This window comes from Humulus lupulus, chromosome 9 (genome assembly GCF_963169125.1).
Source record: "Humulus lupulus chromosome 9, drHumLupu1.1, whole genome shotgun sequence".
Classification (NCBI taxonomy): domain Eukaryota; kingdom Viridiplantae; phylum Streptophyta; class Magnoliopsida; order Rosales; family Cannabaceae; genus Humulus; species Humulus lupulus.
Genome location: NC_084801.1, coordinates 139,443,922 through 139,471,346, shown reverse-complemented (window position 1 = coordinate 139,471,346; position 27,425 = coordinate 139,443,922). Strand labels below are relative to the sequence as shown.

General features: G+C 38.1%; 1 long non-coding RNA gene across 1 annotated transcript; it reads right to left on the bottom strand.

Annotated features, from left to right (window-relative positions):
- Positions 1-561: 561 nt before the first annotated feature.
- Positions 562-10,925, bottom strand: LOC133799285 (uncharacterized). Its single transcript, XR_009876405.1, has 3 exons — positions 10,720-10,925; positions 10,550-10,616; positions 562-806 (listed from the first exon to the last, which is right to left on the bottom strand). It is a non-coding gene; the product is annotated as an uncharacterized LOC133799285 (long non-coding RNA).
- Between the last annotated feature and the right edge of the window lie 16,500 nt (positions 10,926-27,425).

Genomic DNA, 27,425 nt, shown 5'->3' with positions numbered 1-27,425 from the left:
ATTCGATAACAACGATACCTATTTATCTATCAATAATCAGCATTAGTCCTAGTTTGATGTAATCAAATACATCTGACCTTATCTACTTGGTCAATGCCTTGGAAAAGACATCACAACTCGAATGTGTAAGTAGATCATATAGTAGATTTCCTAATCAGTGAAAATCCAATGCATTGATCTAATCTTAGGACTCATTCTTTTAAACATATAATTACAACTATAATCCATTGTGACTTAGTCATTATAATTGTAACTATTTATATGTTCGAGATTTTATAAATATTTGTATTATTACAATAATCATGTAATAAAACAAGCAAGCAACATTGTTGTCAAACTAAATGATTTCTACTACTTTTATTGACAATATAAACTCATTTTACATAACTGACATGGCTTTATAACGGCATAAAACCCAACACAACATCTGATCATGGCACCCCTATTGTCCATGTCTGTAAGACGCACCCTAAATCTAATCTTTTATAAAAAAAAATGTCGGTCAACTCACAAGTATTAGAAAAATACCATTTTAAGGAAAAGCTCAGTGGGACCTTCATAAAACATGCAATTTGGGCCCAATATTTTAAAAATAAAAATAATGTGTCTTTATGCAATATTCAGAAATAAAATAAAGTTGTAAGTCCCACTGACATAATCGAAATAAAAATCATAAGATAAGTTCTTATTTATTCTTGGCGCTCAACTTGATCGTTATTCGTTCATCGGACACCCCACGCCATACATACTCAGACGTCGAAACTCCCCACATCACTGCACGTGCGAAGGAGAAACCCTATTTTTTACTTGAAAGGGGGAAAAGTAAGGGGGTGAGCTAAAAGTCCAGTAAGGAAATACAACAAATACAACAATATCAAAGAAAATGCAAGAAGAGCATATTCATATCATAAACTCAGAGAAAAACATATCATCATCGTACTCATAAATCTTAATCATAATCTTAGGCATACATCATAATCATAATCATAATCTTTATGATCATGACACCCCTATTGTCCATGTCACATCTTCAGGTAATCAGCAGAAACATAAATTGGTAAGACCTCCTTTATGAGGTAAACAGTATCTCAGGTCCTCGAATAACATCGGCGCGTCCGCCCTATGAGTTACATCATACCCTTAGTAACTCCTTTGTTGTGTCGTGTTCAGCACGCTAGCAATGTTTTGCTTTTCATTCATCATACAAACACATGTATCACAGTTCATATCAAATCATAGAATTCACACTTTTCCTAACACTTGACTTGTCATAACATATGCTTTCCATAACACTTTATCTCTTGCAACATAACAAGTCATACCTTTCATAACACAATTCATAGAAAATTCTAACCAACTACCCTACCTCAGGTCCAAGCAAAAGTAAAGTGCGAGTACGTCACAACAAGCCTATAATCATAATCAAATGTTTGTTATTAAAATCACATAAGAATACACATGCCCAACATACATACCCTCATTGTGCATGGGTCATGCACATGTGGCACAAGTTGCACCACAAGTCTACTCATACAACAACATCACATAGAATCATAAAAGAATAATGTCAATTCTACTAAGTAATTCTCAATGATTTCAAATCAGGAACCATGCATTTAATTAAATAACATATATTTGAGCATAAAAGTAAACTTGCATGTAACATGCATATGTGGGATGGTTCTTAAATTTAACGTCCCGAGTCGATAAATTCTACATGCTCATTTCATTGCCTTTTTCTTAAAAATTTAGCAAGCATAAATAATTTTGCGACTTTAGTAAATACTACATTATTCCTTTAAATCACACATTTGTCATTCATAAATTTTATTACAAAAATTTAATTTACTAAAATAATTCCTTAGTTTTAATTTGTATAAAATAATAATCTCATTTACTATTTAATAACATTTAAAATAATGTGACAAAATTTTGTAGTTACTTATAATTACTAAATGACTTTCTTTATTACCTTTAGAAAATAGTTTTACTTATAAAATAAAAAAAACTGCATAATTATAAATGAGAAAATGCATATTTAAAGTGCAGAAAAATCACATTATTGAATTAAAACCATATTTCCTTTCACAAAATATATAAACAAAAACTGCATGTGTTCATTTTGATATAAACCCCCATTAACATGTGAAATCAAATGTCTTTTGTTTATATAAAATCAAAACATCACTTTGAGGCTTCTCTTGTGCATTTTTAAATCATTGATTCTTCATCACTGTCACAAAATAAAAAAACTACAAGCATATATTTATTATAATTACACCTTTAATCATGTCAACACATAACCTAACATATTTCTACACTTGAACAATTCAAGAATACATTTAATCATCCAAAACCAACATCAAAATCAAAACAAACTTACACCATAATGCATGCTCATGTCGAATTCTATACAACCTAATTACATGAAATATCACAAATAAAAATATGCTCATTAACCCAAAATAGTAAAGTCAAGTCAAGAAAACCAAACAAAGCTCATAACCCTTTTATTAAAGCACTAGGTCGAAACCTAGAACATGTTTCTATCTATTGTTGTTTCCAAATCCAAAACAAAACCTAGCATACTTCTATGATCACCAATGACAACATGTAATACAAATAATAAAAAAAGTATATAACCCAACATGCAAAAGGAACCCTAGGCCAAATCCTACACGTTCCAACAAAAACAAATCCCTTGGATGTTTTCAAAAAATTAAAAGACGTTCAATATCAACATATATAAGAACCATATAGTAACAGGACTTCTAACCTATCATCATGCACCAAACCATATATGTTATAAGAACAAGACTTTTCATACTATAACTTTATTAAAATCTCCCATAATCAATAATGGAATTATTCCATAAACCAAGACCATAAAACAAAACAATTAACCATAATCGTATAAACATATTTTCTCTTGCAGACAAAACAAACAAGAATCAAGGTAACAAAGAAACAACAATAAGGTTGTAGGTTCCCATTACCTCTCTTGCTAGAAATCAAGTACCCAAAACAAATGGCCACCTTCTTTGAACAACCTAGGGTTTTCGAAACCCATATCAAGAAAAGAGAGGAAAAATCTTAGGATTGAGGAGAAGGAACTTAGACTTAGAGGATCAAAACCAAATTCTCATTTCAATCATCATAAAAAAACAACCTTACCTTTGTAGGCTGAAACCCTAGCCCAACACCTTCACTATGCTCTTGTGAAATTTAAACCTAATAACACCATCAATTTCACCAAGCTTAGTTACAAGAGGAAGAAGGAAGAATAAAACCATGAACCTTAAACTCATACCATAGGACCTCAAGCCTTAGCCTGCTCTTCTTTCTCTTTTCCTTCTCCTTCTCTATATCTCTCTCTCTCTCTCTCTAGATGTCTCGGCTAGCCTCCATGCAAATGAGACCAAGACAACTTCTTTTTTCCTTTTATTACCCTAGTGGTCGAGCACCCTCATGCTCTAGAAAGAAAAGATAACTTCAATTTCTTCTTTAATTTATTCCTTGATTTCCTATATTTCTAATAAAGGGTGGTGGACTTTCCTCTTCCCATTCAATGTCATACTAATGTGGGAATCTTCAAAAATAAGGAAACAACTCCCTAGCTTGCATTCACACACCACACGCCACTCTCCCTATTTATTTCCTCTTCTTTTTCGCTTTAATTACTTAAATAAATAAATAAAATAATGCATTGGAAAAACTATTGCATGCTCACTATGCAACCATGCACATGCACACACACAAGTACTCAAGTGCATCTCTACTAACCATGCACCTTAGTGCATCCAACCAAAACTCAAGAATGCTCTTAAAATATATTAATTTAATAAAACAAATAACAAAATTAAAATCACATAATTTATACCAAACAATTCAAACAATTAAAAATAATTTCCTAACAATTAATGATAAATAAAGCACAAATTAATTAAAATAATAATAAAAAAATTGGTACACTACAATGTTACATAAGCATAGGCATACAACATAAGATCATGGCATCCCTATTGTCCAAGATCACTTGTGACTCTCCTTTTGGTCACTTACATGGCACCCATATTGTCCATGTTTTACTTGTCACCCCTATTGTCCAGACTTTAGGCACGTCTGCCTTTAATAATGCTGCAACACTAGGTTAAGCAAACACAATCAAGTCCACAAATATCTCCTAACTAGAGTCCATTCATAAACAAAACAAAAATCTAGCTAACTTCCTGTAATGTCTCGAATTCTCTAATGTGGCTTAGTGCCTTGATTAGGGGGCCAGGAGGGCCATAATTGATTTAATATGAAATTATGTGATTATATGCATGATTATGTGAATTATATTATTATATGGTGATAATTGCATGCATGTGGGCCCGCTTCTAACAAGAAGGGCATTTTCGTAATTTTGGTCGTTGAGGGTTTATTTGTATATTTATGTGCATGTATGTGATATATGGGTGAGACCACATTATTATGTGGATATGTTTGAGTTATTCGGCATAAGACGATCCTAGGATGCAATTTAGCGGTTTGGTCAAAACGGGGTTAATTACCGGGCTCGGGGTGAGCCTAGGGGTAAATTTGGTGTTTAGTACATTACCGGGAATGAGCGGGTAATGAGATAAGATTTGATAATTAGTTGAGAATATTAGGAGTAACGGGAATTGGAGGACGTTAATTTTGATTAACGGGATAGGTGGAAAATTATAATTTTGCCCTTGGGTGGCTTTGAAGGCTTTAGATGGCCCTAGGGGCAATTTGGTCATTTAGACCATTGGATATGTTCATCCAAGAGTAGGATGTAGAAGGAACTGGGCAAAAACAAAGTTTTACTTCTCTCTCTCTCTCTCTTGATAACTTCTCTCTCTTTCTCTCGGTTGAATCTTGAGGCAAGCTAAAAGATTAACTTGAGGATTTAAGGCCTGAGAGTTTAGGATTGTATTGCAGAAACTGAAGGTGTTAATTCTAGGATTGAGGTAAGGATTTTCAGTTTAAATTTCAAGGATTTTACTCTATTTTTAGGTGGTTTTAAAGCTTGATGTTTTGATCTTATGATTGGGTATTTGATGGTGTTTTAGGTGTTGAGAGGCTTAGGTTTTATAGGTAGATTGGTGATAATGTGATGTTGATGTTTGGTTTTAATATTGGGATTTGTTTGATGAGTTTGATTTGAGGAATATGTAGGGGAGTTGGGTTCATGGGGTCAAGTCGTGACCGAGTTCATACAAGTCGCGACTTGAGTAAACCTCAAAGCCTTCACTGGGCTCTGTCTGGTAGGCGCACCGCCGCCCTTGGGGGCAGGTCATGGCCTGCCTGTCCTCTTTAAGCCAGACTAGGTTTTAACTAGTTTTAAGCGTGGGTTTCAAAATTTAAGGCTCTGGATCGAATCTACTAACCGTTTTATTACTCATTTTATTTATGGGATTTCATATTTGGTTGTGATTAGGTGACCGCTAAGGACCTAAGGACAGGATTTGTAATGCCCCGATTTCTCCGATGTGGTTTAATGGCGGGATTAGTAGGCCGGGAGGGCCATACTTGCTTAATTAAGCCATTAAATGATATTATGCATGTATATGTGAATTATATTATAATATGATGTTAAATGCATGCATGTGAGTCCACATTTTAATTACAGGGGTGTGATGGTAATTTGGCCCGTTGAGGGTATAATTGTATAATTGTATGCATGTCAATGATATGTGTTGAGACCACATTATAATGTGGGTTTGTTCGAGCTATTCGGCATGAGACGATCCTGGATTACTAGTTAGCGGTCTGGTCATAACGGGTTTAAGTTCGGGGCTCGGGTTGAGTCTCGGGGTGATTTTAAAGATTAGAACGTTGCCGGGAGTAAAAGGGTAACGGGTTATTAACTATTGGTGTTTGGGATTATTGAGAATAACAGGAATTGGAGAGCGTTAATTATGATTAACGGGATAGGTTGGAAAGGATGAATATGCCCTTGGGAGCCTTTAGAAACCCATAATTGACCTAGGGGTATAATGGTCTTTTAACCCCTAGGATAGATATAAACTGAGTTCAACAGTAAAATTGATGAGAAAAACAGAGCAAGTTTGGAGCTTACCCATACCTTCCTTCCCCTTCATCTTCTTTGTGATTTTTGGTGATCTTGTTGAGGATTCAAGCTTGAGAAATAGACTTTGGGAGTTTGGGAGAGTGTTCCACCATTGAAGAGCATCACAACCTGAGTTTGAGGTAAGTTTTCAGCCATTAGTTTTCTGGTATGCTCTATTTTGGTGTTAGTTTTCAGCTTGTGATTTTGTTGTGGATAGTTAGAATTGATGGAAGTTTTGGTTGGGATTTCACTTGGGTTTTGATGAGGGAGTGTTATAGATCAAGTTTAGGGGTTGTATTGGAGGTTTGAGTGGTGTTTAAGCTTGGTTTGAAAGGTTGGTTCCAAGAGAAATCACAAGGGAAGAAAAACAAGGATTTTGGCTAAACTGGAGGTTGGGCCGCGGCATGGCCAGGGAGGGCCGTGGCCCTTGAAGAGTGCTGAAGTTGGCCACCTCTGTTAGAGGGGCAGGCCGCGGCATGACCAAGGAGGGCCGCGGCCCTTAGTGGCTTTTTGTCCAGAAATGGCTTTTTGGCTTAAGGATGTTAGTCTTAGGCCTCGGGGTCGATCCTTCTACCCGGTTTAATAGTTCTCGATGTCTCAGAGGCTAGGTTTGGATTTGGAAACCCTTTATTATTCATTTTATTGATGGAATCCCGTAATTGGTTATGACCAGGTAATCGCTAAAGAACCAAAAGGTCGATCGTTCTCAGGAGTCGTTCTTATTATTATCTTTCGCTCGAACAGGAGGTAAGAAAACCGCACCCTGTATATATATGACATGCGTGTTTTCCATTGAGGCATGTTGGATGACAATGTGGATATGGATTGCATATTAAATGCTAGTGAATGTTGTTTATCTGTATATGGCACTGACTAGTCAGGGACACTGACCTAAGAGTCAAAAACGGCATGAGCGTCCTGAACGCAGGGCTGAGTGAAGATTAGATCTAATTGATAGCAGTGTTGAATGACTCTAAGGCATTAACACTGGACCGACCCTAAGGTCGATGAACTTATAAGCGCTTGGCTAGTCTAAGACTAGCTACTCAGAGCCAGGGCATGTGGCCCCGGTGACTGTTTGTCACATGGCTAGGGAACACTGTTCCAAGGTTATGACTCTACGGTCATGAGGAAGGTTATCTTGGTGACTATTCACCATACACCTATCCTGTTCAAAATTATGAAAGGTTCTCTTATCAGTTAAGCCCGAGTGACCCTATCGTCACATGGCTATAGGGGGCTGTACCCACTTTTGTGACTTTTGCGACTGTCACCTATTTGTTTGGACTGATGGTCCTGAATGATTATTATGATCATTGTTGATATTATATCATGCTTTATTGTGGTTTTCTTGTTTGGCCTTGGCTCATGGGTGCTATGTGGTGCAGGTAAAGGGAAAGAAAAGCTCACCCAGCCTTGAGTGGAGAGCTTAGGTAGTGATGTGTACATATGCGGCCGCTTGACCACCACGGCCAAGGCGTTCTCAGAGGAACTAGGGGCTTACACTATTTTTGCCGCTTAGGCCGGTGGGGTTGTAAAGTTGAAACAATAATGACCATTTTGTACAGAGAACTACTTGTAAATGTTTTGACTAGCTCTCCAGAGCAGTTTGTATGAAAGATATCCATTCCTTTTTATTAGTTTTCCACCTTAACCTGTTAATTATACTTAGAGCACGTTTTCAACCAAAGGACTCGGGTAGAGAGTCAAATTTTCGGTTCACCGTAACTGTTCTGGGGTAACGTTACAGGATTGTTCTCAAGGGTTGTTCTTTATTTATTTTACGCTCAAGTCTGAGGTAAGAAAATTGCACCCAGTATGTGACATTCATGATTATTGATGAGGCATGTTGAGTGCTCTATATATGGACATTGGCTGCATTGTAAATGCATGGCAGCATTGCTTACTTGTGAATGGCACTAACTTATTAGTCAGAAAATGCAATGGTGTTTAGTACTGGTCATGAAACTCTGACTTATCAGTTATAATCAGCAATGGTATTGAGTACTGGTCGTACATAATTGACTTATGAGTCAAGAGCGACATTAACGCATTGGACGCAAGACAAAATGATTAGATCTAATCAACATGAGCATTAAATGCTCGACCGACCAATTGGTCGAAGATAACTAAAGCGCTTGGCTAGTCTAAGGCTAGTTACTCAGAGCCAGGGCTAAATGGCTCAGGTGACTTTATAGTCACATGACTTAGGGCGCAGGACCCTAGAAAGACTTATTAGTCATCTGTTCAGGGTGCAGGACCCCAGGATGTCTCATTAGTCATATTTTTAGGGCATGGGACCCCAGAAAGGCTTAATAGTTATCTATCCAGGGTGCAGGACCCCAGATTGATTTACTAGTCAACTTCTGATTAGGGCGGCGAAACCAGAATGATTTCATGATCATTAATTTATATTGTATACATGCAATAATAAGTTTTCTTGTTGAGCCTTGGCTCACGGGTGCTATGTGGTGTAGGTAAAGGGAAAGAAAAGCTTACTCAGCCTTGAGTGGAGAGCTTAGGTGGCGACATGTACATATGTGGCCGCTTGACCAGCACGGCCAAGGTGTTTCTTAGGGGAACTAGGGTTTAACCCTATTTTTGCCGCTTAGGTCGGCGAATTGTAACTTTTGAACCGTAATGACCATTTTGGATTGTAAACAACTTTGTAAACACTTTTATGAGATCCCGTGTATAGTTTAATGTTTTAAATAAAATATATTCATTCCTTTTGACTAAGGTTTTCACCCTGTCCCATTAATAACACATAGATGCATGTTTATGACCTAATGACTCGTTTAGCGAGTTAAACACTATTTAAAGTACACAGTGTGACGATCTTGGCTAACCAGGGCATTACACTTCCTTACCTCAGGTCCAAGCACAAAACCCAAACAACACATGACCATTTCCTCAAAAGCCTAAACATAGCAAGTACAATTTGGTCTCAATCACAATTCACACTCACACAAACATATCACAAAAGTTTGTATGAACTTTGTATACTTTCTAAGTGCCTACCCCAAAACAAAAGAATTTCACAAAACTCATAATACATGGAATATCATTTATCATGCTACCATTTGTACATAAAATCATAGATTTAATCACATAAGAATTTTAAACAAATCCATACTTGAAATTCTAGACTTGGTTGAATACTACTAATATCAAATGACCAATCTTCTTTCTCATTTTAGCTTTCTAAAATCATGTTACATGTTTCACAAAAATCATGGAGAACAATTTTACACTTTTTAAAAATATATTTTGGGTGTGAAACTCCTTAGCTATGCTGAAACCATAGTTTATTTCAAAAGAAATGTACCATTTTTATTCCCATAAAATATAAACAAAGTTTTATGTCATATGTAACACCTAATGTTACCAATTACGCTTGGAAAGTTACCAAAAATATTTTCTTGTTAAAATTTTTATACTAGGCCGAAATGTACAAAAAAATGTGACACTTTGTTTTTACAAAATTTTGACAAAAACTTATCTTTAACATTACCTAAAACTCATAACATGTTTGAAACAAATTTTTAAAATTCTTGAAGGACCTAAAAGTTGGTAAAAGGACTAATAATACACACATTTTTAATCAACCAATTTCTAAACATCTTTTAAAATTTGTTTTTTTCTCAATCTTTAAACAATCAAATCTGCATGTATTTTATTGAAGAAAAATACATCATTAAAGTGTGAAAATCAGATTTTACTTATATTAATTCTAAAATGTGAATTTTTAAGACATAAATTGTGCTCTCATTAAACTATTGATTAATTACCATAAAATATAAACAAAAAATCAGCAAGCATAATTTATTTAAATATACTCATATTCATATTTAATCATTAACCTAACATGTTCCTATATTTTCTTGCATTCCGAAAATAATGCAATTAGCATGCATCAAAGAATTAGGTCATTTCAACAATACAACTCCAAAAATAAAGCCCTGGCTGAGAGACACTACCGAACATAAAAAAAAATACAACTAAATCATGCTATCTAGTTCAATCATACATCCTCAACACTTTCTCAAGACACAAAATATTGCTATATGATCAACACCAACTCATTTTTATTTTATATTAATAGAAATTCTAACATGAACTTTATCCTAATAAAATTACCACCAGTTTTCACACTCAAAATAAATATTTAAATAAAAATAACAACCAAAGAACCCTAGTCTAAAACATGCCATGTTAGAAACATACACCCAACAATATACTCTTGTTTTCCAAAATTTGATTAAAATCCTAATCATACTTCTAATCAAGAGATCATTATCATACATGTATTCATCATAGCAATAGTGCAACAACATATGCATTCTACTCATGAAAACTAAATGATCAAATATAAACATAATTTCTCAAGACATCAAACAAAATCCATAGCTATAAACAAGAATTAAATCAACATCAAATCATCAAAAGGTTAGTGAATCTCATTACCTTCTCTATAGTGTTCTAGAACACAAAGCAAATAAATCCTTGGGCACCTAGGGATTTCGAAATACACCTCATCAAGAAAAGAAAGAAAAAAAAAACAAATTTCTTAGAATTGAGAAGAAGAATCTTAGACTTAGGGATTCAAAAAACCAAACTAAAACAAGAACACATACCTAAATATTTTGAACCCCAGCCTTCTTCTCCTTCTTTCTGTCTTTCTTTCTCTTTTCCTTTCTTTCTTTTCCTCTCTTTCTCGTGCACTCCCTCTCTTTCTTTCTCTCTCAAACTCAGCACCCACAAAGGGTTTCCAAGGCTCACACTCTTCCTTTTTGTAACTCCAAGTGACCTAACCCTAATGAAAAGAACCTAGGTGTGAAAGCTCAAATCCTATCCCACCAAATAAGCCTAAATCCCACCATTTCCTCTATTTACACCTCATCTAAACCTTATCCAAATGTGAATAAAACTAAATAGAAAATCTTTGTCATCTTATCCCAAAAGATGACAACTCAATATTTCTTTTCTATTTTCTTAGTTTAAAAAAAATTCCACACACACATGCACCTCACACATTTCGACATACACACACTAAATAAATAAAAAATGAATCTTGTTCTAATCATATAATTTGTCAAACCTAACACTTGTAACACTAATAATTAAACAAACATTACACAATTATTCCAAATAAATCTCATAAATCATAATTCACTCAAAACAATTGATTTAAATTATTTTCTAATAATCAAACATTTTTTTTAAATATAACATAAAAAATTGGGTCCCACTCTTCTTAAGAATTTTTAGTTGCAAGAGTTTCGAAGTGCTGATATTTGAATTGTGGATGTGGCATCACACTTTGATAAAGTATAATGTGGGTTTGATTAAGCTCAATTGCTTTCCAGCTGCTGAATTGGTGATTTGTTTCGAAGTGCATGGTCAAAGGTATGGTTCTTGATAAGAAAAAGGCAACATCTTAAAGGTTGGCCTCATTTGTTGATCTTTATACTTTGTCTACTTTTTGTTTTAAGTTATGCTGCTTTAGCTTGAGTGTCATGCATTTGTCACAATTATGTACATGGATCGTCGTTTATGAAAGTAGCCTACCAGGGATTTAAAGAATTGTCTAAGGAAGATATATTGGCATTTATGAATGTACTCTAACAAGGAATGCTTTTGATGATGAAGCCTGACTATGCTCTCAATGATATTTATTTGTTATTTTTGTATAATTTGTTATGTAATTCAGAGTATGATTTGTATATGTGAGTTTAGACAATTAATAAAAATATATTTTTAGAATTATGATTTTGATATGAATTTTTTGTTTGAAAATTATATTATGGTTGGAATGTGATGTTTTGGTACTATCTCATTTGGTTCAATATTTATGTAATTTTTAAAATATATATAACACGAGTGACAATATTTTTTAGCAATTTTTAAAAATTTTTTTGATATATTTCTTTAGCGACAGTTATTAATTGTCGGCGTTTACTAGCAACAATTTTTAACTATCAGCTAGCATAGTCAGCAACAACGATAATTTTTAACTGTCGGCGTAACCAGCAATATCAACTATTATTAACTGTTGTTGTAGAGGGCATCAACGACAATTACAAACTGTCGTTGTTTACTTATAATGACAATTAATAATTGTCGCTAAAACCCGAACTTTTGCATACACCACTTTTGGTGACAGTTTTATGACTATCGCTAAAAGTCAACAATGACACTTAAAAATTGTTGCGAAAAGATATTTTTGGCATAGTGAATAAAAATTAATATGAATAAAAAAATTGATAAAAAAATTATTAGTTTTTTTTCAATCTTGAATTTGAATGGTATTTTCTTCAATTTTCAAATGTAATAGTCATTCCATCAAAATGATAAGAAAATCATTCCATTGAAATGATATTCCAATACTCTAAAATATGACAAAATAAAAAAAAATATAATGAAAATTGATTCTTTTCCATTCTATTCCATTACTCCCAACCAAACATCACCTCATATTATTTATCACATGTACACTATTATTTTTTTATTCTCTAGTAGAGATATGGTATGCATTATTATGCAAATCCAATATACAGTATGAAAAGAATCTATTTATACACCTTTTAGAAAAACCATATATTAAAAAAAGAAAAGAAGCAATCATATATATATATGCACAATGATCGTTGCAAAAGTCTACAAAAACGAATTGACATAAATCTATAACATATATAAAAGTCTCAACTCATCCACTTTTTTTTTTGTCTTTCTATTTTATTTTTTTGTTCATGTAGTTTGTTTTTTATGCTTTTTCTAAATAAACTTGTTATGCCTCATTCAAAACCAAAGTAATAATCTCACTCCTCTAATATAATTATTCTTTTTTTATTCAATCTTTTTTATACTAAACTTATTAAAAGTAAAATGCATTACATTATAAAATTTTAAATGATGAAAATTACTTTATTTTCATTATTATATTTATAAAAAACAAAGTTATATATAAAATTTTAATTAATAAAAACATATTATTCTAAAAGTAAAGAAATGTAAAGTATAATTATTCTTTTTTTCCAATCTTTTTTATACTACAACTTATTAAAAGTAAAATGAATTAATTATAAAAATTTAAATCATTCGTTATTGTTTTTTTTTAAGTTATAGATTAAATTTTAATTAATAAAAACATATTATTCTAGGAGCAAGTTTAAAGTTAACATAATTTTATTCTCTTGTGACTATTTAAGTTCTTATTATATAAAATATTTTACTACACAAAATTTGTCTAATATACTAAAAAGTAGCAATTAATTATGATAGGAATGAGATTTATGTGAACATAATAGTAGCACTTTCATATCATTCTTAAATAAAGATGGGGCATTATATATGCATCCCAAAAATATATATAGGCACCCCATTCATTAAAAATTATTTTCAAGACTTTTTCTCAATATTTTTTTGACATTCTTTAAATTCGTATTTTGTTAATTTCAATAATTTTATTTTATCTTATTTTTTATAATTTTTTAAACTCTTACTTTTGACAAATGTTTATATATTTTTTGTTTAAAATTTTATTTTATTTAAATATTTAAAATATATATTAGGGTAGGTAACCATTTGGTACCCTGTGTTTTTGTAAAGTATCATTTTGGTACCATGTGTTTATAATAATGTTCATTTGTTACCTTGTATTTTAAAATCATACATATTTGGTAACTTATATTTTGGAATCGTACATATTTGGTGTACTCTAAATTCAAATTTAATTAATAAAATTTGTTAATTTAATCAAATTTCTCTCAATTATATGAGTTCCAAATTAAAATTTAATTAATTAACTACATATAAATGATAGCAGTTTTGTCATATTGATAAAATTTTATTTATCAAATTTGAGTCTATGGTACCAAATATGTATAATTTTAAAATAGATGGTATTATATGAGCATTATTGAAAAAATAGGGTATCAAAACGATACTTTGCAAAAACACAAGGTACTAAATGAGTAAATTCCCTATATATTTTTTAGAATATGAAAAGGAAGAAAACATTTAGAAAATGTGACCATAAGTTAATAAAAACAAATCTTGTATATTAATTTTTAATAAAAATAGCGTGTCTTAATCAAATTTTGGGTAAAAATATAACCACCCATAAAAAATTTATCCACATAAATTTTATCATGGTTTGATCATTATTTTTATTTTTTATTTAAAAAAGGAGTGGAATTTTTTGGCTAAGATTTAAATAGTGATTTTTTAAAATAAATTTAAATAGTAAGTTAGTTTAGTAAATTTGATCAAATTATATTATCTTGTGGTTAAGAAAATATTTTAGTTATATATCTCTCCTTAATTTTTTTTAATATTATTAATTACACTTGATAGAAAAATTAATTAATTATTTAATAAATTATATTACCATATAATCTATCATTCATACTTTATCTCTATGTATCAATTCTTACTTTTCTATTTTATGTTTGCTCTATACTGAAATTCCGAATTTTAATATTACCAAGTGATTTAAAATAAACAACTTAATTAAATACAGAATATTGATTAAGTTGTTTAGAGAGATTTCAATTTTGTTAACACTACTTATGCATCTGTTTAAATAGAAACAGAAAAACAGGTAAAAATTCAATACACGAGAATTTTTACGTGGTTACAAAATCCTTTCAGATAACCTATATTCACGATGCCACGCCCAAAGAATAAACCAATTAGTAAAGAAATAGTGTGTACAAAAGCATTGATTAAACAATGTAAGACTCCCTCTTAAACTATTATCGCAATCTTGTTGTACTCTTCTCTACGAATCTGGTTTTGATGAAACACTGATTCTCTTGAAATCCCTTCAAAGAATAGTGAGTGCTCACTTCCTCTTGAAGTGATTCTTAGATAGAATCATCTCCCGAAGATCCTTAGGAACGCGTTCACAATAGACACTACATGTTTACAAGGACTAGATAGATATCCACAAGTACATTCAGCACTCTCACAAAGATTAAGGTGAACAAACTTAATCTCTACAAATAAAAACACTCTTCAAAATAACATAATGTTTACAATTTTCCAAATGGAAGAGGTGAAATTTCCAAAAGCCTTGGCAGGGTATTTATAGGTGTAGAAATCATCCAAGGCCAGCTCTCTCTGAGAACTTTGTAATCAATTTGTAAATTCCTTTGATTTAGGAAATTTGCCAGCCAGATGAATTCTGTTTCGACAGAAAAGGAAACTGGTGAATCAGCAACGCCATCAGACTTATCTGGCAAAACGAACATGGTCATTTCTTTTGACCATGTTCATTTTCGAAACCTTCTTTATTCCTGAATGAACATAATCCCTGAAAATATTCGCACAAGATAAAATACAATATTTTACCAATAAAGATTGATTTTGATAAATAAGGTAAAAACTATACTCACACTAAAAGAAATTTCACTTGAAAACCCAACTGAATTATGGGATAATTATTTAAAGATATGCTGCTGATTTTTTGCAATTTAAAATATTTTGTCTAAAAATAAAGTTAGCCAATTAGGGTTTTACAATCTCCCCCCTTGGCAACTTGCTAATAAAAAATATTTTAAGACTTTATTTTGATAGACCCTGTAAAGACAACGAGGTTAGAGAAAAATAGTAATGCAATTACTCCACATGCGATAGTTATCTAAATAACAATACAAACAAGATAATTGATTATCACAATGACAAAATAAACATAGACCAAGAGAAACATTTCGCCCCCTTGTTTTCTATCTGTTATCCCCAAAATTTGAAAACGATGACGTGGCAATAGAAATGACAAATGGCAAGGAATGGTTGGGTTATCTGAGTTAGGGGTGACCCGGTAGACCAGTGATGAATTTTGACTGGCCAGTCAAGTGTCATGACCGATCAGGCATGACCTTGTCCGACCAGTCACATGTTTGTCTGCCCAGGCATGATCTTGTCCGACCAGTCACAGGTTTGTCTGCCCAGGCATGACCTTGGCCGATTTGTCATGACCATGTCCGACCAACCAAGTGCATGTCTGCCCAGCCAAGTGCATGTCTGCCCAGCCAAGTGCATGTTTTCCCAGTCAGGTGCATGTCCGCCCAGTCAGGTGCGTGTCCGCCCAGTGAAGGTTTGGCCGACCAGCCTGAATGTGATATGGATCGACTAGACAGAGCAGGGCTACGTAAAAAATCCCATAAACGACTTCAACAAGAATCGGTCTTGGCTTACGCGGGAATCTCTCAGTTTATCCCATGAATATAGTGTATTGTTATATTTTGAATATTATTGTAAATTAAATATAATGAAAATAACAAAATATCCTGATTATGAGGGAAATCATCTGTACGATCCTGAGCCTATAAGTACAAGGCTTATGGCATCATAAAGGGGACTTTTGGACTTTGGATTCAAATTCTAATTTTCTATAGAGAGAGTACTTGTATTTTGAGAGAATTCTTGTATTCTTGTAATCTGCACTGAAGAAACTCAGTTGACTCAGGTTCATCTAATCTTGAGTGTAGATCTATAATCACAACTCTAAGTGGATTAGGCTATTACCAACACATTGGGGCTGAACCACTATAAAAATCGTTTGTGTCGTTTATTTCTCTTGAAGGTTTTTGTCGTTTTTGACGTCTACACGTCATTGGCCAAAAACACGGTCAACATTTTGGTGCTTTCATTGAGAGCCTGAAGAGAAAGACAGACGATCCCTGAAGTATTATGGCGCCTAAGAACACCAATGCGGCTTCCAAGAAGACAGGCTCCTCTAAAGTGCCTGCCAGATCAGAAGGTCCTGGCCCACAAGATCGTGAGACTGAGCCTAGAGTCATGCTCGAGGACTTGACTCCAGAGGTTGAACAACTCCAGGAGGCCATGGGGGTTTTCCAGGAGGAAATGGCACTATTCAATGCTAGACAGGAGGCGTTCGCTGAAAAAATGGCTATGCAGAAGGCTGCATTCGAGCAACAAAGATGGGAGATGGATGCCAGGAGTAAGGAGATTCGGCGACAGCAGGATGAGGCCGATAGGTGACATCGCGAGGCTACACTCGCTCTGGAGGCAGCTACGCAGCTGACCCAGGCCAATGCCCAAGCTGCAACACGAGGAGCAGCCACCCTAGGAGCGAGGACCACAAAAGTTGGTCGTAAGAACACTGATGAACCCCATTCTCGAGGGCCAAACAGGAGTGGTAGTAACCCACCTGGTCTGGAAGAAGATGGGGTCCAGTCGGGCACTGCCTCAACTCAAAGGGGGAACTCCAGAACCCCATCAAGGAGCCACCGATCAGAGACTTCGAGATCCGGAAGTCATAAATCAGGTAGCAAGAAAACTCCACCTGAGCAGGAGCGAAATAGAGCTCCTCGAGGTAAAGAAACTTCTCACTTCAAAGATGGGCATGGTCGTGATGAAGCTGATAGTCATCACAATGACCAGTCGAAGGAGAAGAATGATAACAACCATCGTGGAGGAAAAGACTGCCCAGCGCAGACAGGACGGCCACCACTGCATCCCAACCAGCACAGTGGCAAGGGGCATGTTCCGCATGGCAAGCCTTCCGAAAAAACTCAGAGTACGGTGTTCGATCGGTTAGCAAAGCATACCGCTCAGAAGGATCTAAGAGACGTCATTGCTGATAGGAGAAGGACCGTCCTAATCGAAGGGCGAGATCCAAAACGACCTACTAGTCAAGTATAAATACATGATGATGGTATGCCGGGTAGGAGCGCCCGACCAGGCGGTCCCGACATGGAGTCCCAAGCAGTGGCCCCAGGCATCCAAGCCCAGCTTGATGCTCTGACAGCAGCAGTTCAAGGTCTGTCGAAACAACCCTCTGCGATCGATCCAGTAGACCATAGGAGTGGCAGCCCGTTCTGTGCTCGAATTAGAGCAGCCCAGCCACCAACAAAGTATAAAGCACCGGTACTGCCAGTTTATATAGAAAAGGCAGATCCGATAAGGCACGTGGGGAAATTCAAAGATCAGATGGAGCTGCTCGGAGTGAGTGATGACTATCAGTGCAGAGTCTTCCCTACTACATTGTCCGACACAGCCCAGGAGTGGTATTGGAAGTTTAAGCCTGACTCTATCACTTCTTGGGAAAGTTTTAGAAAGGAGTTTTGCAGGCAGTTTAGTGCTGCTCGGACCCCTCCAGTTTACGCCAATCACTTGGCTGATATTAAGCAAGGGAAGGATGAGTCTCTCAAGAACTACATACAAAGGTTCATGAGAGAAGCTAACCGAGCTACTGCAGTTGGAGATGAGGGGAAGATGGTGGCAATTTCTTCTGGCATAATCTATCGGAGTCCTTTGTGGGACAGCATTCATCGCAATCCAATTTCAACGTTACAACAATTTCTTGACCGAGCGGACAAGTACATGAAATTGGATGATGCAATTGAGAAGGGAGAGAAGGGCCTGAACAATCTGAGCGGATCGACTGATCCTCCCAAGAATGGTGGAAATGATCAAAGTGATGGTAAGAAACGTGGGAATAATGGGTCTGACCGCCACAATGAAAAAAAGGCTATGTTGGGATCAAATGACAGGCCAACTAAATATGAACCTCGGTTCACCAATTACACCACTCTTTCGGCGAGCCAAGCAGAGATATATCTCACAAGCCATCAGGAGGTCCCCTACCGGAAACCCCCACCAATCAAGAAGGAGATGAGTAAGAGAGATATGAACAAGTTCTGTCGCTTCCATGGAGACTATGGTCACGACACGAATGAGTGCAATCATCTCAAGGATGAGATAGAGTTTCTCCTCCGGTCGGGGAAAATGAAAAAGTATCGAGCAGAGAAGACCCAAGGAGAGGGAAGTAACAACAATCCTGGGTTCAAGCGGCAACGATCCCCACCTTTGCAACCTGAGCCTGTGGACTTCACTTTAGACACCATATGTGGAGGTCCACATCTGGCCAGAGATAGAAACAAGGCAAGGGAGAGGTATGCTCGCACCCTCCATCATGAGTTGGATGTAGCATCAACCTCCGAAGTTATGGCTATGGAGGAGCGGCCTCCGAAGAACCCACGATACGAAAGTGAGTCCTTCACTTTCACTGAAGATGATGCTCGACACGTGAGATATCCTCATAATGACCCTCTTGTCGTGACAGTCAAGATAGCGAATATGAAAGTAAAGAGATGTTTGGTCGACACAGGGATTTCTGTGAACATTATTTATAAGTCATCCTTTGAGAGGATGAGGCTATCTATCAATGACTTGAAGCCTTACTCTCAAGTCATTTATGGGTTCACTGGAGAAGGATTGTCACCGAGATGGAACGATCAAGTTTCCAGTCACAACGGGGGATGCTCCCAAGCATGAGACAGTGATGACCGAGTTTTTGATTCTCGACTGCCCGTCCACCTACAATGTGGTTATTGGTCGAGCACTACTCACAACCTAGCATACAACAGTCTCTATATGGCACTTTTCCATGATGTTCCAGACCAGTGCCGGCATAGGCTACGTCCGAGGAGACCAGAGAGAGGCTAGGGAATGTTATAATGCCTTGGTAGCTAAAGCAAGGAAGGGGGCCAAGGAGTGCAACAAGATTGTATGTGTTGAGAAAGAGGAGTTAGATGAGATGGATGTCGACCAAAGTTTCACAGCTATGTCCGATCAGGAAGAGATGTTAGAAGAGTTTGGCCAAGAGAGCACTCTTGGTGTAAGTGAACAAAAAGCCCCATCCGGTGATGAAGTCACCAAATAGGGTGTTGCCCAAAACAAGCGAAGGGACTTTGATCCTCGCTTTAGGGATTATGAAAGTGAGGTGGGACCGTCCAAGGAGTTAGAGGAGGTCCTAATAGATAAGAATGACCCAACCAGAGGGGTCAAAATTGGAAAAAAGTTGAAGGCAGTAGTGAGGGCACAGTTGATAGATTTTTTGCGAAGGAATCAAGATGTCTTCACCTGGTCTCACAAGGATATGGTGGGTATCTCACCAACTGTGATCATCCACATGCTCAATGTGGATGAAAGCTATCCAATAGTGCAGCAGAAGAGGAGATTGCTTGACAAAGATCGAGCGAAGGCTCTCAAGGAGGAGGTGGAGCGGCTAAAGGAAAACGGGCTCATAAGGGAAGCATATTACCCTGCCTGGGTTTCAAACCTAGTGTTAGTGCCCAAGCCCAACAAAAAATGGAGGACTTGTGTGGACTTTACCGACCTAAACAAAGCATGCCCAAAGGACTGCTTTCCTTTGCCAAGAATAGACCAGTTGATGGATGCAACCTCTGGTCATGAAACAATGCCCTTCATGGATGCGTATTCGGGGTATAACCAGATCAGCATGGATCCTCCTGATGAAGAGCATACCAGTTTCTGACGGACATAGGGCTGTACTGTTATAAGGTCATGCCATTTGGATTGAAGAACGCCAGAGCTACCTACCAGCGTTTGGTGAATGGTATGTTCCGTGACTTAATTGGCAAGAGCATGGTGGTGTACGTAGAAGATATGCTGGTGAAGTCAAAGGAAGCTGAAGGACATGTACGAGACTTGGAGGAGTGCTTTGCAATACTGAGAAAGTACAACATGAAGTTAAACCCCCTCAAGTGCTCATTTGGAGTAAGTTCTGGAAAATTTCTTGGGTTTATTGTGAATTCCCGAGGAATAGAGGTAAATCCAGAAAAGATAAGGGCACTCGCAGAAATGAAGTCTCCGGCCAGAATTAAGGATGTGAAAAGCTTGACTGGGCGGATTGCAGCTCTAAGCAGTTTCATTTCTAAATCGATGGACAAGTGTGTCCCATTTTTTAACCTGCTTAGAGGGAGCAAGAAGTTTGAATGGATGGTAGAATGTGAGCAGGCTTTCCAAGACATAAAAGAACAGTTGGCCCAACCTCCTGTTCTTTCGAAGCCAGTTGATGGAGAAGACCTCTTTATGTACCTAGCAGTCACGGAGCACGCTGTTAGTGCTGCCTTAGTACGAGAAGAAGATAAAGTGCAACATTTGGTGTACTACGTTAGCAAGCGCTTGATAGGAGCAGAATCCCGGTACCCCATGATCGAGAAATTGGCCTATTGCTTGGTACTTGCATCACGTAAATTGTGGCCATACTTCCAGGCACACTCCATTAAAGTCCTTACCGACCAGCCCCTACGTCAAGTCTTGCAGAAGCCGGAGTCATCTGGTCGGCTACTTAAATGGGCGGTTGAATTGGGCTAATTCGAAATCAAGTACCAACCGAGATCTGCTATTAAGGGTCAGGCTTTAGTGGATTTCATTGCTGAATGTACTGGGATCGCTGATGTTCCCGATCAGCAAGAGCGTGTCACTGGGCAGAAAGAGGAACTTCCTACTTGGCAACTTTTTGTTGATGGGTTGTCGAACGAGCATCATTCAGGAGCTGGAATTATATTGGTCACGCCAGAGAAGCACCAAATTCATTGTGCATTAAGGTTCAGATTCAATGCTTCTAATAATGAGGCGGAGTATGAAGCCCTCCTAGTAGTCTTGCACTTGGCTAGAGATGTTCATGTCCGGTCGGTTGAGGTGAACAGTGATTCCCAATTGGTGGGCTACCAAATCTTAGGGGAATATCAAGCAAGGGGCCTACGTATGATGGCATACTTAAATAAGTCCAAGGATCTGCTAGCACAATTCGAGGAGTATACCATTAAGTTGGTACCACGGGAGCAGAACTCTAACGCAAACGCTTTAGCAAAACTAGCTAGTGCAAAAGATGCCCAAACCCTGAATATAGTACCGGTGGAATACTTGGCGGAGCCAAGCATTAATGAATAAGAAGCCATGCCCATCACAATAATTGACACTTGGATGACACCCATCATTGCTTACCTTGAGCAAGGAACCCTCCCAGATGATCGTAATGAAGCAAAGAAGATTATGAGGCAAGTTGCTAGGTACATTATGATGGATGGAGTGCTGTATAGAAGAGGGTACTCCTTGCCTCTACTCAGGTGCATAGCATCCGACCAGTCAAAAAACTTATTAGCCGAAGTGCACGAGGGGTTCTGTGGAGATCATGCTGGGGGGCAAAGTCTATCTAAAAAGATTTTGCGACAAGGATTTTTTTGGTCTACAATGAACGAGGATTCTATGGAGTACGTAAAGAAGTGTGATAAATGCCAGAGATTTTTTAAATTTCCCAGGGCGCCTCTGAATGTCTTGAAGCAAATGCAGAGCCCATGGCCTTTTGCAGTATGGGGCATTGATCTGATCGGGAAATTACCCAAAGGGAAAGGAGGAGTACCATTTGCGGTGGTTGCTGTGGATTATTTCATTAAGTGGACTGAAGCTGAACCACTAGCCACGATCACCTCAAAGAAAGTGTTAGACTTTGTGGTTAAGAATATAATATGTCGCTATGGTCTGCCCAAGAAGATAGTGTCTGACAACGGCACTCAGTTCGACAGTGACATATTTACCGATTTCTGCACTCGGCATGGCATCACAAAAAGTTTCTCCTCGGTAGCCCATCCACAAGCCAATGGGAAAGTTGAAGCCATAACCAAAACTCTGAAGGACACTTTAAAAAAGCGTCTAGAGCGAGCTAAGTGTGCTTGGGTGGAAGAATTGCCAGAAGTCCTTTGGTCATACAGGACTACTGCCTGGACAGCAACTGGTCATACCCCTTTCTCCTTGGCATATGGGTATGAGGCCATGTTACCTGTGGAAATAGACCCGCCATCTCATCGAAGAGCCATGTACGACCAGGAGGAGAATCACCAATTGCTAGCTGAATCTTTAGATTCCCTCGAGGAGAGACGAGAAAAAGCAAGCTTGAGAGTTGCTGCTCATCAGTAAAAGGTGGCACGCTATTTTAATTCGAAAGTTAGAGATTGAAAGTTTCAGGTCGGAGATTTGGTCCTCAGAAAGGTGTTCATCAGAGACCCGACGACTGGAGTACTAGGACCAAACTGGGAGGGACAATATCAAATTGAGCAAGTCTTGCCACCCGACACTTACAAGCTTGCTCGATTAAATGGAGAGCCTATCAGGAACTATTAGAATGGCGAGCACTTGAGGAAATATTATCAATGAATACTGCTGACAAAGTAGTAGCTTTGTATCAAGTGCTTAACTTGTTATTTAAGTTTGTTTGTGAACGAGCTATTTGCTACCCAGTCATGTTATTTTGAACAATGTTATTTTGTTTAGACTCATAATTAGACACATTTTGTCCTTTTTTTTACGAGTAATAAAAGAGATCACGCGCAGCGCGGTCGAATCTTGCTACAAATTTTGCATATGTGTTTATTATTCTTGCTTTGGCAGTGTTCAACTGTCATTACAACTTAAAACAAAAAAGGTTTTCTAAAAAGAAATACCGGGCAGTGTTCAACTGGTCGGTATCCATCAGAAGAATACCAACGTTTAAATAGTTGCATGTCTTTGCAGTGGTTAACTGCTGAAATATCTTTTGTATATTCTATGTGTTTCACGAGTAATAACTGCTCGGACATATTCGGTCAAGTAGCAAGTGATCAAGGATTTTTCAACCCTCAATCACTTGGGGGGCACATAGGCTATACTGGCGTACACTTCAACACAGGCAAAGATATTTGTTTTTAGGCTGACTTGTAAATTTTTGAAGTCCAAAAAGGCCATTAAGCTAACTTGTTTGACAAAGCTTAAGTAACTTAGAATTTTTTAAAATTTTAAAGTTAGAAGCAAATATTCGTGTGACAATAAACATTATGCTCATAAATGTTAGAGCAATAAGAGTGTGAGAAAGTATAATTAATATGGACTTATGAAATGTCTAGAATTTCTAAGTTAGAAAACTAAGTACTCATGCAAAAATATAAGGCATACATTAGAGTGACTTTGCTATTCACAAAAAACTTATAATGTTTTAAGTCTAAAAAGACTTAGAATGTTTCAAGTTAGCCAAGAAAAAGTAAAGTATAAATGCCAACAGCTTGGCCATACGAGCAAGAGTACATAACAAAATACAAAACAAAAGTCTACTAGAGAGCTGGTCGGATGACAACTTGTCTGGTCGGATGGAGGCCTCTCTGGTCGGATGAGAGATCACTGGTCGGCTCTGGCAGGTTGATCAACCCCTTCCTCAGCATCAGCTGCTCCTTCCGGTCAGAATGACAGCGTGGGGGAAACAGATGTAGTGCCGGTAGGATTAGCTGCTTCCTCGGCAGCCTTTGCCTCACATTTCGCAAGCTCCTCCGCCTTGACCTCCTCTGTGAGAAAGTCAAGGTTGAAGAGGCTTGTTCAGCTTCCACACCTGGTAAAAGTAGTTGAAACAGATTTCCTTATAGCGAACTAGATCGGCTTCTTTCTCCCGCCTTAGCTCCTCATTCTCGTGAGTCAACTCCTCGTTCACACGAGTCAGTTTCTCCAGCTGATCGATCAGTGACTTGTCGGTTTGAACTTGCTGTTAGTTCTAATCAGACAGTCTCCTAAGAGACTCATCCCGCTCAGCCACGGTCCTCTCTGCCTGCTCCAGCTTGGATTTGGAGTCTTTCTCCGAAGTAGTCAGAGTATCCACCTTAGCTTGGGCCTCCACTAGTTGATCATTTAAGACCTTGATCAACTCCTTGTAGTTTACTGCTCAGTGCTGAGCATGACTGATGGTGATGAGCGTCTGCATGGAAAACAAGAGGTTACTACAAGTATAAATATAAACAACAAACTGTCTTGTGGTAGAGTACTTACATTCGCCAAGTACTTACATTCGCCAACTGAGCAAGCCCTCTTTGTAAGATGACATCGATGCTAAGTCGAGGAAAGGATTCAAAGCTTTGAATCATTGAAGCGTCATGAAGGGTTTGATCAACCACTTCCTTCTCAATAGTACCAGTAGTGCGAAGTGCCTCACTCAAGCCAGTCGAGCGAGTGGAAGTTAGGCTCGCAGAGGGAGGAAGCGAGGAAGGGGTCAACTGCGGGATTGCAATCGACCCCTCGGGTTATCTCCCTTGGCTGGGCGGTACTATCCTCGGGACTTTGCTCGGAGGGGTGGAGCCACTTCCTTCTCCGGACTTCCTCTTTGGAGCAGGAGGAGCGTTGAAATGCCTAAACATCTCTTAATCTACAAAAGAGAAAGTACAAGATTATTTAGTAAAAAATAATAATAATAATAAAGCAATATATGAATAAGTATATTACTACTACTAGACAGTTCTATTAATCCCATATGACCAAGTTAACAAGCATATCACTATGACTACTAGACCTGAGTTGAGGATTTGGTTGAGGAAGTCATCCTCATCGTCGGATGATGAGCTCAAGTCCCTCTCAAGCTAGATGGCCTTCCCCTTCCCATGTTGTGTGGGAATAGCAGGTCTGCACTGATCCTCTGGCTGAGGCTCCCTAATGATGAGATCGCCTGGTCTGCGGGAGTGAGGAGATGGTCCAAGAGAAAACTGATCGGTCACTACCTCAGTGCCGGCGTTGGACTGATCAGTTGCATTATTTTCCTCAGTAGTGCTCTCCACTGTGATGTTATGGTTACTTGGTAGCAGGCCCACCATCTGAAGATTGTCTATAGTAACCAAAATTTTCACATCCTTCTCCTCGATGCACATATTGGCCAACTCCTCTGCTCGGTCAAACATGTCTTTTGTGGGCAAGGGTTGGTGAAATGGACCCGCATACGTAAAAGCCAGGTTGTTGGCTTTGATGTCCGACGTGAGAAAATACTCTGTGTAGTATTTCCCAGGATTCGACTTGTGAGCAATGCCATAAAGGTATTTAACCCCTTTAGGCCTATGAAAGAGGTGGAAAAAACCTGTGTTCTTATGGCTCGGGTTGGTTCTGAAGTCGAATAGGTAGTGTATTTCATGAGGAGTAGGCTCATCCTAGCCTTGCATGAAGTAAAGAATAAATAGGGCAGACAACGCCTGAATCCCGTTAGGAGCGATCTGGAAAGGAGAAACGTTGAAATAATCCGCTACTGACCGAAAGAAGGGGTGTAGCGGGATAGTAGCTCCTGCATATATATGGTGCCTAGACCAGGCACAGTAAGGTCCGCCAGGCCTGTTAGCCCTCTGATGTGGGTGCGGACATATCACATTCACCCCTCTCAAGCCCAAGGCTTGGATGTGTTTGTCAAACATCCCAAGGTTGAGTTTCATAGGCTTGGCGGTAAACCAAGAAGGTGTTTCTTCTCCTTTCTTCCTTGGTTTTGGGACAGCCAGATGCTGGATCTCGGTAGCAAATTTCTAGGTAATTTTTCTCCGAGGCTTATTTGGTTTTGGCGTCTGGTGGGGTGGTCTCGAAGAAGCTGTAGTGCGGACCTCACTGTGTTCCACCACTTTCTGTACTACTCTGCGGGCTACTTGAGGATCCTGGTCCTGCGGGAGTCTGTTGGACTTCTTTACCCTCATTTTTGACTGTTCAGCTTGATGAAGGAACTACTTTTCATGAAGAAAATATAAAGCTGAACGGGGGAGGATCTTCTTAAAGCGTCAGAGGCGGTCCACAAGAGTGCGACTGTCAGGAGACTTCGAGGAGGAGTCGCTGCTTTGAGGAGTATTGATCGACTGCGGGACGGCCGTATCAGAATTCGTGTGGTTGTCACCTCCCCTATAGTCGAAGCGATTCATCTACAAAAAATAAAAATGGGGAGGTGAGTAACCATACAAATATAAATCGACAGAGCAGTGTTTATTTTTTCTACCTAGAAAAAATTTATCGAAGTAGTAAAATTTGGCATGCACGAAGAAAAAATAATTTTAGTGCTTAAAAGTGCCTAAAAAGTGCTTAAAGTGCCTAAAGCATGGTGTCCGAGTGCGTCGTGTGTGCGTGTCTGGGTAGCTGTCCGAGAAGCTGGGCGGTGCATCCGAGTGGATGTTGAGCAGTCTGAGGAGCTGGGCGGTGCATCCGAGTGGATGCTGAGGCATCCGAGGGGGCTGGGCGATGCATCCGAGCGGATGCTGAGGCGTCCGAGGGGCCAGTGATGCGTCCGAGCAGCCTTGCCAGTCTGAGGGGCTGCATCTGGGTCCGAGGAGCAGCTTGCGTCCGAGTGGATGGTCCAGCGTCCGAGCAGCTCACCTAGTCCGAGGGGTTCCAAGGGACCTAGTCCGAGCAGCTCGCTTGGTCCGAGGGTGCGTGTTTGAGGGGTACCGAACCTAGTCCGAGCAGTGAGCCCCTAATCCGAGTAGTGAGGCTCTAGTCCGAGCCCAAGGCTAGGCAACCGATCGGACTAAGCCTTCAAAATGCAAAGAGTAATGGCCAATCAGCCATACCCCTTACCACAACCCTAAACCTATGCCAAAAAACAAAGCCCCTAAATCCCTAGGACATAAAGACCATTTCTCATCCAAAACACACAACCACAAGATCAAAATGGGGAATTTGTAAAGTTTCAAATGTTCTAGAGACCGCATTTATATTATCAAATACCCATAAACACATACATGCAATTTAGGTTAAA